The 10,636-nt window shown below is 39.6% G+C and overlaps 1 long non-coding RNA gene across 1 annotated transcript in view; it reads right to left on the minus strand.

Moving 5' to 3' along the window:
• Positions 1–9,525, minus strand: part of LOC137298559 (uncharacterized) — a 33,659-nt gene extending 24,134 nt beyond the window's left edge. Inside the window, exon 1 of the long non-coding RNA XR_010957758.1 lies at positions 9,503–9,525. This is a non-coding gene — a long non-coding RNA (uncharacterized lncRNA). The remainder of the gene's footprint in view (positions 1–9,502) is intronic.
• Positions 9,526–10,636: the final 1,111 nt, after the last annotated feature.

Genomic DNA, 10,636 nt, shown 5'->3' on the forward strand with positions numbered 1-10,636 from the left:
TGGGACACAGTCGCTAGTTGGGTTGTGTGACTTGCAGACATGTAATAGTTTACATCTGATATTGGGACACAGTCGCTAGTTGGGTTGTGTGACTTGCAGAGGTGTAATAGTTTACATCTGATATTGGGACACAGTCGCTAGTTGGGTTGTGTGACTTGCAGACATGTAATAGTTTACATTTGATATTGGGACACAGTCGCTAGTTGGGTTGTGTGACTTGCAGACATGTAATAGTTTACATTTGATATTGGGACACAGTCGCTAGTTGGGTTGTGTGACTTGCAGACATGTAATAGTTTACATTTGATATTGGGACACAGTCGCTAGTTGGGTTGTGTGACTTGCAGACATGTAATAGTTTACATCTGATATTGGGACACAGTCGCTAGTTGGGTTGTGTGACTTGCAGAGGTGTAATAGTTTACATCTGATATTGGGACACAGTCGCTAGTTGGGTTGTGTGACTTACAGACATGTAATAGTTTACATTTGATATTGGGACACAGTCGCTAGTTGGGTTGTGTGACTTGCAGACATGTAATAGTTTACATCTGATATTGGGACACAGTCGCTAGTTGGGTTGTGTGACTTGCAGAGGTGTAATAGTTTACATCTGATATTGGGACACAGTCGCTAGTTGGGTTGTGTGACTTGCAGAGGTGTAATAGTTTACATCTGATATTGGGACGCAGTCGCTAGTTGGGTTGTGTGACTTGCAGACGTGTAATAGTTTACATCTGATATTGGGACACAGTCGCTAGTTGGGTTGTGTGACTTGCAGACATGTAATAGTTTACATCTGATATTGGGACACAGTCGCTAGTTGGGTTGTGTGACTTGCAGACATGTAATAGTTTACATCTGATATTGGGACACAGTCGCTAGTTGGGTTGTGTGACTTGCAGAGGTGTAATAGTTTACATCTGATATTGGGACGCAGTCGCTAGTTGGGTTGTGTGACTTGCAGACATGTAATAGTTTACATCTGATATTGGGACACAGTCGCTAGTTGGGTTGTGTGACTTGCAGAGGTGTAATAGTTTACATCTGATATTGGGACACAGTCGCTAGTTGGGTTGTGTGACTTGCAGACATGTAATAGTTTACATTTGATATTGGGACACAGTCGCTAGTTGGGTTGTGTGACTTGCAGACATGTAATAGTTTACATTTGATATTGGGACACAGTCGCTAGTTGGGTTGTGTGACTTGCAGACATGTAATAGTTTACATCTGATATTGGGACACAGTCGCTAGTTGGGTTGTGTGACTTGCAGAGGTGTAATAGTTTACATCTGATATTGGGACACAGTCGCTAGTTGGGTTGTGTGACTTACAGACATGTAATAGTTTACATTTGATATTGGGACACAGTCGCTAGTTGGGTTGTGTGACTTGCAGACATGTAATAGTTTACATCTGATATTGGGACACAGTCGCTAGTTGGGTTGTGTGACTTGCAGAGGTGTAATAGTTTACATCTGATATTGGGACACAGTCGCTAGTTGGGTTGTGTGACTTGCAGAGGTGTAATAGTTTACATCTGATATTGGGACGCAGTCGCTAGTTGGGTTGTGTGACTTGCAGACGTGTAATAGTTTACATCTGATATTGGGACACAGTCGCTAGTTGGGTTGTGTGACTTGCAGACATGTAATAGTTTACATCTGATATTGGGACACAGTCGCTAGTTGGGTTGTGTGACTTGCAGACATGTAATAGTTTACATCTGATATTGGGACACAGTCGCTAGTTGGGTTGTGTGACTTGCAGAGGTGTAATAGTTTACATCTGATATTGGGACGCAGTCGCTAGTTGGGTTGTGTGACTTGCAGACATGTAATAGTTTACATTTGATATTGGGACACAGTCGCTAGCAGGGTTGTGTGATTTGAAGACGTGTTGCAGACTACATTTGATATTGGGACACACTCGCCAGCATGGTTGCGTGATTTACAAACGTGCAATAATATACCTGTCATATGTGGAGACAGTGTCCTGCTGTATTATGATTTGCAGACCATATTTTACCTCGGACACGTGATCATAGTCATCACCTGGCTGTTTTTCGATGGATGAAACATCCTGTTTGACGAGGATGTAACACCCTCTACACGAACGCATGTTCAGCATCAGATGAGCCACAGGCAAACTATAACGCAAATGGGTTGCGCAGCGTAGAGAATGCGAGCGAAGCGAGCAAAGGTTGGCCAGGTACATTCCTCGCTTCGGTTCGAAAAATATTGTTCATGTCAATATAAAAGCTCGCCACCATCAAAGGTATACACCCAGTACTTCACTGGATTGTACTCTCACATTTCCAACCTCATGTTGAGCAATTACTCACGTGAAATATTTTTATTCAACATTTTAAGCGCAACTCGTGGCATATCAGACCGTTCTTCGCCTCCGCTACCCCTTCCAGCATCTGGCTCAACGAAGTGAAGGAACAGGGGGTATTATTCCATATGGAATGCTTACAGTTACCTCCCCTGCTTCATTCGCCCATAATGTAGAATAAATTCTATCAATAGCGACGACATATAAGACAAATAGACTCCAACATGTTCATGTTAAAATTAAGCTATAGGGTATTTGCTTTTAATTTCTACTTATTCTTGTTCCGTCACTCCATTCAATCGGAAGCTGGGAGGGGTAATGGAGGCGAAGAACGATCTGAATACCACGAGTGGCTCTTAAAATATTGAATAAAACATATTTCACGTGAGTAATTATTAAACAGATGGTAGGAAATTTGAGGGCACAACCAAGTGTGGAAACGGGAGTGTACCTTTGATCATGGCTACATTTCATTTTGACATGAAAAATACTTTTCGATCCAAAGCGAAGGTAGTACTTTGTCAACCATTATTCGCTTCACTCGCATATAAGAAGACCTGTCACATTCTCTATACTGCGCAACCCCATTTGCGCTACAGTTTGCTTGTGGATGTGCATAATATGGTGCGACACTCAGTAATTTCTATTTCTGAACTGAAACCCAATCGATGTCTGTCCACCTACTCTCATGGGAAGTTGAATCTGGCTGGTTTAGGGCATTACGAGCGAATGCTTTAACCACTAAGATATCACACAATCCCCACAGATTTTAAATGCAAAAGGAATATGTCGAGTCGTGAAAACAAGGCTTCTTTCGCTTTTAGCAATATTCCAACGAGGGACAGAGGAAGTGGGCGTCACTCATAGTATCTAAGTAGGGAATCCAACTCATTGCGAGCCAACACTTTAACAACTAGGCTACACTACCTCTCCGTTTACATAGACATGAGTGCGATGTGTGAAGCTTATGTTTGTTGTTCCCCTCTGACTGTGATATTGCTGGAATATTGCTAAAAGCGATGTAAAACTACACTCATGTAGTCATAATCTGTGTGGATTTAAACTACTTTTTACCCTTATTAGCAGGGCCCTCGTCTATGTTGACGATGATGTGTAGTGCAAAGCTAAAACAATCGTTCAGGGTTTAGGCATAAGTATTAGTGATGTGAAATATTTCCTGAAACAACTTGTTCCAGGGTACAACATGATTTTCACAATTCAGCACGTACATCCACGTTTGACATTGGATTTTCATGTAGTAAGTATCAATGATGTGACTCATTAAAATACTCATTGCCCGTGCTATTCAGACCGTGGACACCATTGTCCTGGGGTCAGAATTGGACCCTCAAGTCCCACGGTGGCAGAACGTCTGCCAGTAAGACATTCCATGGAGGGGAGTGGACCAAGGACTCATCTGGAAGCAGGACGACAGCCACGAAGCCGACAGAGGACCAGGCAGGCACGTTTTTCAAACAATCTTTTCGAGAAAACACAGGAAGTGTAAGTTATAACTTTCCTTCAATGTTACAGCTTTTTACTCACGATTCAGCATGTGCATTTACTTTTGGTATTCAATATCTATGAAGTAGTTATCAATGATGTGAAACATTAAAATATCCTTTACCTTGCTTTACCTTGTCTTGCACGAACTAGTATGTCATATTATAATCAGTTTAGTGAGAATCAGTGTGAAATATTTTTTACCTTCACTTGTAACACCCTACATACGTGAGAAGTTTAATTCATGACTCTTACCCTTGGCTTTTCAGACATATGAACGTTAACATGTGCGAGTTTCGCCCCTCCCTCCTCCGTGACTATCTCGCCAAACGGATGCTAGGTTCTCCTTGTAAATGAGGACTAAGGTATGGAGCGTCCTTGTGGCAGGTCCACTTTAGGGGGAGATAGCCTCCATTCAGGACGAAGATGTATGCATTTTCCAACTGTGGAAACTGGAGTTAATGAGTCTGTGGCTGTATCCATCTCCAGAAATGTACATATATATAAAATATATAATATAATATATATATATATATCTGGGTTCTGTTACGTGTGTGATGTCTGGATTTTTTATGCGCAATGTATTAAGTGTGTCTACAACTGTAAACCCTCCAGTAGAATAGATATTGTTGCATACGTTGAGGGAATACAGTTCCAGGGTTTGTCTCAAAAAGGTTTTTATCTCCGGTTTTGCCTGTCGAGCTTCAGTTACCCTTGACCGTTTACATCCTAAATATGTATACATAAATTTATTATGCAGCAACAGCCGAATGTTGGTGGTTTTTCGTTCTCTTCTTTGTGTTCGAGAATTTGGGTTTGTACCAGGTTGGGAATGGTGACAATAAAACGCCTTGAACCTCACACAATTGTCCTTGTTTTTATTTTGTTTTTGTTGATTATGGGAAAGTTGTGCACTCGAGGAGAATTGTGTTTGACACCGGAAATCTGATGTGATGGACTTTAGGAGTCCAGGTTTTGTTTTTGCCATACACTGCCAAATATCCCACTTTTATTGCAATATTGTAACATTAAATAATCAGTTTTTATACAGGAGGAAATATATACCGATGCTAATTTTAAAATGTTCAGCTGGACAATTTCTTCCAGTTACTTTACTGGAAGTAAAAAAAATTTAAAAAAATAAGACAATCGAAAAAAGAAATAAGACAATACCAACATTCAAACAAAATACAACAGCAAAAGGAAGTAATATCTACAAACTAAAAATTACAACACAAAAAAGTATCAACATTACCAGATCCCATGGCTTAGGGTATTATCATAAAGCGATTTCTTACTGTTATACGTCCACATTAACGGATTTGAACAAAAAAGGCATTCATTTACAGTAAATTTTTAAAAAATTCAGCTGCATTAAATTCCAAATCAGAAACTTAAAATGACAAGAGAATATTTCTCAAACTGAACATTCGTGTAACCTGGCTGCTACACCATGATTTGTATGAGAGTCCCTTTTTGATCTCCACTCACGTAACTTTAAACGTCTTTTGGTTCCATTTAAACAACACTGCACTGAAACCTTACAGTACCAGTAGCTAGTCGAGATGGTCCCATTCATCAAACAGTACATTTTATCTCCTTCATACTTTCCCCACTCATTGTAACTTTAAACGTCTTTTGGTTCCATTTAAACAACACTGCACTGAAACCTTACAGTACCAGTAGCTAGTCGAGATGGTCCCATTCATCAAACAGTACATTTTATCTCCTTCATACTTTCCCCACTCATTGTAACTTTAAACGTCTTTTGGTTCCATTTAAACAACACTGCACTGAAACCTTACAGTACCAGTAGCTAGTCGAGATGGTCCCATTCATCAAACAGTACATTTTATCTCCTTCATACTTTCCCCACTCACTGTAACTTTAAACGTCTTTTGGTTCCATTTAAACAACACTGCACTGAAACCTTACAGTACCAGTAGCTAGTCGAGATGCTCCCATTCATCAAACAGTACATTTTATCGGCTTCATACTTTCCCCACTCACGATCGCCCCTGGGTAACTTATGGTTAAATGCCGACACAGCCGATTCACTTACGGTGGAGAGAAGCCTGATTAAACCCCTGAGAAGTGTGCATAAACTCTGCAGGGCTGCGTATCAGTGAACAAAGGAAATTTTTACATGTTCGAAAATTCTGATACATATAATCTTCGTCCCACTTGCGTGGACTAGTCGTGAACATTGTGAACCTAACTTCAAACACTGCGGGCGGTGCGTATCAAAGCGTTGTAGCTCCACGGCAATGCTTAAGATGGGGCCGATGCCTGATATTTTCGTAGCATGGCGTCAAGCAAGACAAACGGGAGCAAATAATACCACGGCTACAAGCATGCAATGTATGCCCAAGAAGGAACAATGCGTGCCGTGCGTACCATGCCGTACACTAGACGTAAACAATGCGAAAAACAATAGTATTACTTATGACATAGATAAGTCATGCGATAGCGGGCCACGTGCGTAACTTCTGCGTAAGCAGGACATGAACAGTGTACAAACTAGGCTTCATGCTTTCATACGTACCATCTAAATTACACGCACTGCCACGACGAATTGCGCATATGTTTGGACGTTTTCGCACTTTTTGTTGAATGCTGAATGTTGAATAGACATTTGGAATCAACTATCTATTATTGAGGCAGTCGTATTGACAATCAGACGGTAATCTGTAAGTAATGGCACCTGAGACAATTTGAGTCATCTGAATGATCAAACAGCATTACCACGTTGACAGCTCTCCAGGTTTAAGCTGAACGAATTGAAAAGAAACTATTACGTTCAACTCATAAAGAGAATAGATGCCAAATAGCAGTGAACAGTAAAGTTTATTTCAAACTTTTAACATGAATGATTAAACATGACAATTCATTAATAATTTGGTTAGTCTGAAGACATTTTATCCAAGGACGCATTGATTCAGTGTTTCTGCAACATATATCCAGAGAACTGAGACCACACACCACCTCTCAGTGGGGCGTTTTTGTCGTCAAACACCTTTCTCACAAGAACGTGGTCTCCCAAGTTCAGATGAATGATAACACTCATAGTCTTGGAGCTGTAATGATGCTGAATGGTGAGCACCGACTGTCTCGATCCCTGTTTCTCCAGGAAGAACTCAGAAACGCCGTTGTTAGTTGTTTCAAGCTGGCATTTCATCAGATAGAGACCTACCGAAACACATGTACATAGCATAAGTTGTAGTTCGCCCCTAAATGGCCATAGTGCTCCGTTGAAATTTTACTAACAGTTTTCCGTGACATACCTTCTGAATTCATACGCCAGTGTTTAAATTTATTTTGATAGTTAGACGAGTATTTATCAGAGAGGATTAATGGTCAGTGTCCATGTGTTGATACCCCAAGGCTATTAATTACGATGACCAATAAGAATATGCTCTTCACTCACATTAAAGGGCAGGTATTCAGTGCGCTTAGGGCTGACTCATTCAGATAGGGAAATCTTTCGGCACAGTATTGATTTTTTTAAATCTGTAAAGTGTTTTGATTAAGGATAAACAATAAACATTATATCTAAACATTCTTTAGGTACATTGACAACTGTTCTCTAAAGGACCTCCTGGATGTTAGGATTTTACAATCGCTGTTCAGTTATCAGTCACGATGGCACGTAAGAACACAAGTTCATTGATACGAATATGATACTGATGTTGGTACAACACCTGCAAATGGAGCATGGAAAACCCCGGATGAAGAGTTATACCCTGAACCATAGTTGGCTTCCACTTGGCTAAATACGATGGTACTGCGAAGTCCGTATGTAGTGTCACTAGGCAGAATTGCCCGGAAGTATACCAGTGGATCTGAAATCAACACGATACGGGAGCACTTAACACAGATATATCAGTAGAGTCTGATGTGCGCTGAGAACTGAGAGAAGTGTGAAAATATTCAACGTTTAACAGCTTTTACTCCGACACTATCAACTACACGCCATGTCAGTTCTCAAGAACGTAATGCGATATATTCAATGCGAGATGAGTGAGTTGTACGTCGCATCGGTAATATCGAGGCCATATCGCGATGAGAACATGGTGACTTTAATTAAATGTCTGTCTACAAAGAACAGTATATTCAACAGCTCAGTTTAGATACAAACGAACTAATGCAACATTTAAAAAACCTTACTTCGTCAAGATATAATCTAGCCGAATATTAAACTAGGCTAAATCACAACAGTCTCTTTGCACTACCTTTACACTTAAACGTACTGATGTTTTTCACTTGAAGCAAAAAAGTAACTCGACTGAAGTGGAAATAAGATTGCGAATCCTCATAATTTCACCCTGCCAACTGAACATTAAAATCTCAGAAGTTTATTCAACTTCGGATAAAACGTGGTTCAACAAACGACATATTATCATAGTTTTAAATCGCTTTATTTGTTTGTATTATAGGGGGTATGTACATTGAATGAAACACCGAGAACACATAAAGTTGGTCTAAGTTAAGTGAGTGAGTGAGTGAGTTTCACGGGTTGGTCTAAGTTAAGTTAATGAGTGAGTGAGTTTCACGGGTTGGTCTAAGTTAAGTGAGTGAGTGAGTGAGTTTCACGGGTCGGTCTAAGTTAAGTGAGTGAGTGAGTTTCACGGGTTGGTCTAAGTTAAGTGAGTGAGTGAGTGAGTTTCACGGGCTGGTCTAAGTTAACGCTCATCATGTACCGCACGTGCGGTTGTTTTATATTCCAGTCTATTGTGCTAACTCCCTTGTAATACAAACCAGTAATCAAGATTTGAATATATGATTGTTCGTTAAACAAATTTTATCCTAAATTGAATAAAACTGTGCGACTTAAATTGTCAATTGGCAAGGTAAATTTATGAGGAAATTGCAACCTTTAAAAACGTGAACTTTAAGAGAAAAGTGTTATATATTAACTTGGAACATTATTCTTCTGGGTTCAGCAGCAGAAATAGCATAAATGGCAGAAATGAACATCATGGCACTTGTATTAATTTTATCAAATAATGAATATATACTTAGAATATAATATTAAGCGCCACCCAGAATATTTCAAATTGACAATATCTTGTCTGATAGGAAATCTTTCACACACACACAAAAAAAACAATTATCAGAATTTGGTTTAGTACTTTTCAGTTTAATAGCAAACACCATTATTGAAAGTATCCTTTACTTTAAACAGGATGTATGCGGTTTTGGAAAATAGCAACTTTGTTTTCCTCAAACAGTTTACCTTCTTTTGAAAAGTTCAAATCAGGTTTGAGTTTCATGGTCACGTGATTGTCACTTTTGACAAACGAAACCCAGGTTTAATAGTGTTGTATAGGAACGATAGGAGTGGTTATTGTGATTTAAAATGTAGCACCATCATATCTTTAACATTATGTTCTTTAATTTTAAATACAAGTGATTATGATATCAGATAATAGATGAAGATCCTCTAAATATGGATTGATCTTCCCAATCATTTTAGCCTAACATATCCACAGCATCACATCTTTGTTTTGATATTAGCTGGCGCTAAACATGTTATTATGGGTATACATACAATAATTCAGTTCATTATGAGCACGTTCTAGATAAAGGTAATCTACTGTTCATCCCTTCCAGCAAATCACTGTAAGTATTAACTTAGTTTTGAACAGTCGTATCTTACCTCTCGCCTGCACCATGAACGCTGTCCACGAACTCGCCACCACGCAAAGGCAAACGTGCAAAGTGAACTTCATTTTGACTGCTGCAGCAACCGACTGACCAATTCTCTATACCCAGCTGCCATATATATATAACTTCATACAAGATCGCCTTACATATTGCCTTATGTAGGCATTACCACTGAGTCACACATTCCTTTCTGCCTATAACGTAATCGCCAACAGTATGACCCACACAGACTGTTGCCAAGTGTTGTCCTAGATGGAGAGTCGACGAGGATTCAAACACTCAGAAAGAACCATGTTATCAGTTCAGTAGAAGTTCACAGACATCCCCTTCTCGGAAAGTCTTAGACTTGCACAAGTCTCTCAGGTAAATATTGATAATTAAAACGATAATTTATGGTTGCCACAAAAGGTGACTATACTAAGTGACGAATAAGGGAATCAATGGTCAAGCTCGCAGACTTTGTTGACACATGTCGGTTCCAAAATGCGCAGATCGATGCTCATGCTGATGATCTCTAGATTGTGTGGTCCATTCTCGATTATTTACAGATCACTTATATCACATAAAAGTGGAATATCAGCTACATTCAAGCTAAATGGCGGTGGTCTTTAAATAATCGAGTCTGGACCAGACAATCCAGTCATCAACAACATGAGCATCGATGTAAGCAATTGGGATACAATGGCATGTGTCAACAAAGTCATTGACCCTGACCAGTCGATCCCGTTAGTTGCCTCCTACGACAATGGGTTGCTGATTCGAAACAACGATATAAACGATAGAGATCGTCATGGCCAGACATTCCCCTATTTCTTCATAACTTACTATAGCATACATGACAATAGTATGACATATCAGTTTACGTCCAGACCAGGTATAATATTGCTGAGCCGAAATATTGAGTTGTAGTACTACAGATACTACTGACAAAAATACATATCCCATCATCGTATCGGAAAGGAGCAATACACAAGAAGCAAACCTGTAGGTATATGGATTTGACAGACAAGGTGAGCTACAACTAGTTGTCATCAGGATCATTCTGACCATGGACGATCGTTGTAACACAATATAAAACGGTTTGCACTGCAGTGGAAGATAAAACGTTTATTCATATAGCGTCAAT

Source organism: Haliotis asinina, chromosome 10 (assembly GCF_037392515.1).
Source record: "Haliotis asinina isolate JCU_RB_2024 chromosome 10, JCU_Hal_asi_v2, whole genome shotgun sequence".
Lineage (NCBI taxonomy): Eukaryota > Metazoa > Mollusca > Gastropoda > Lepetellida > Haliotidae > Haliotis > Haliotis asinina.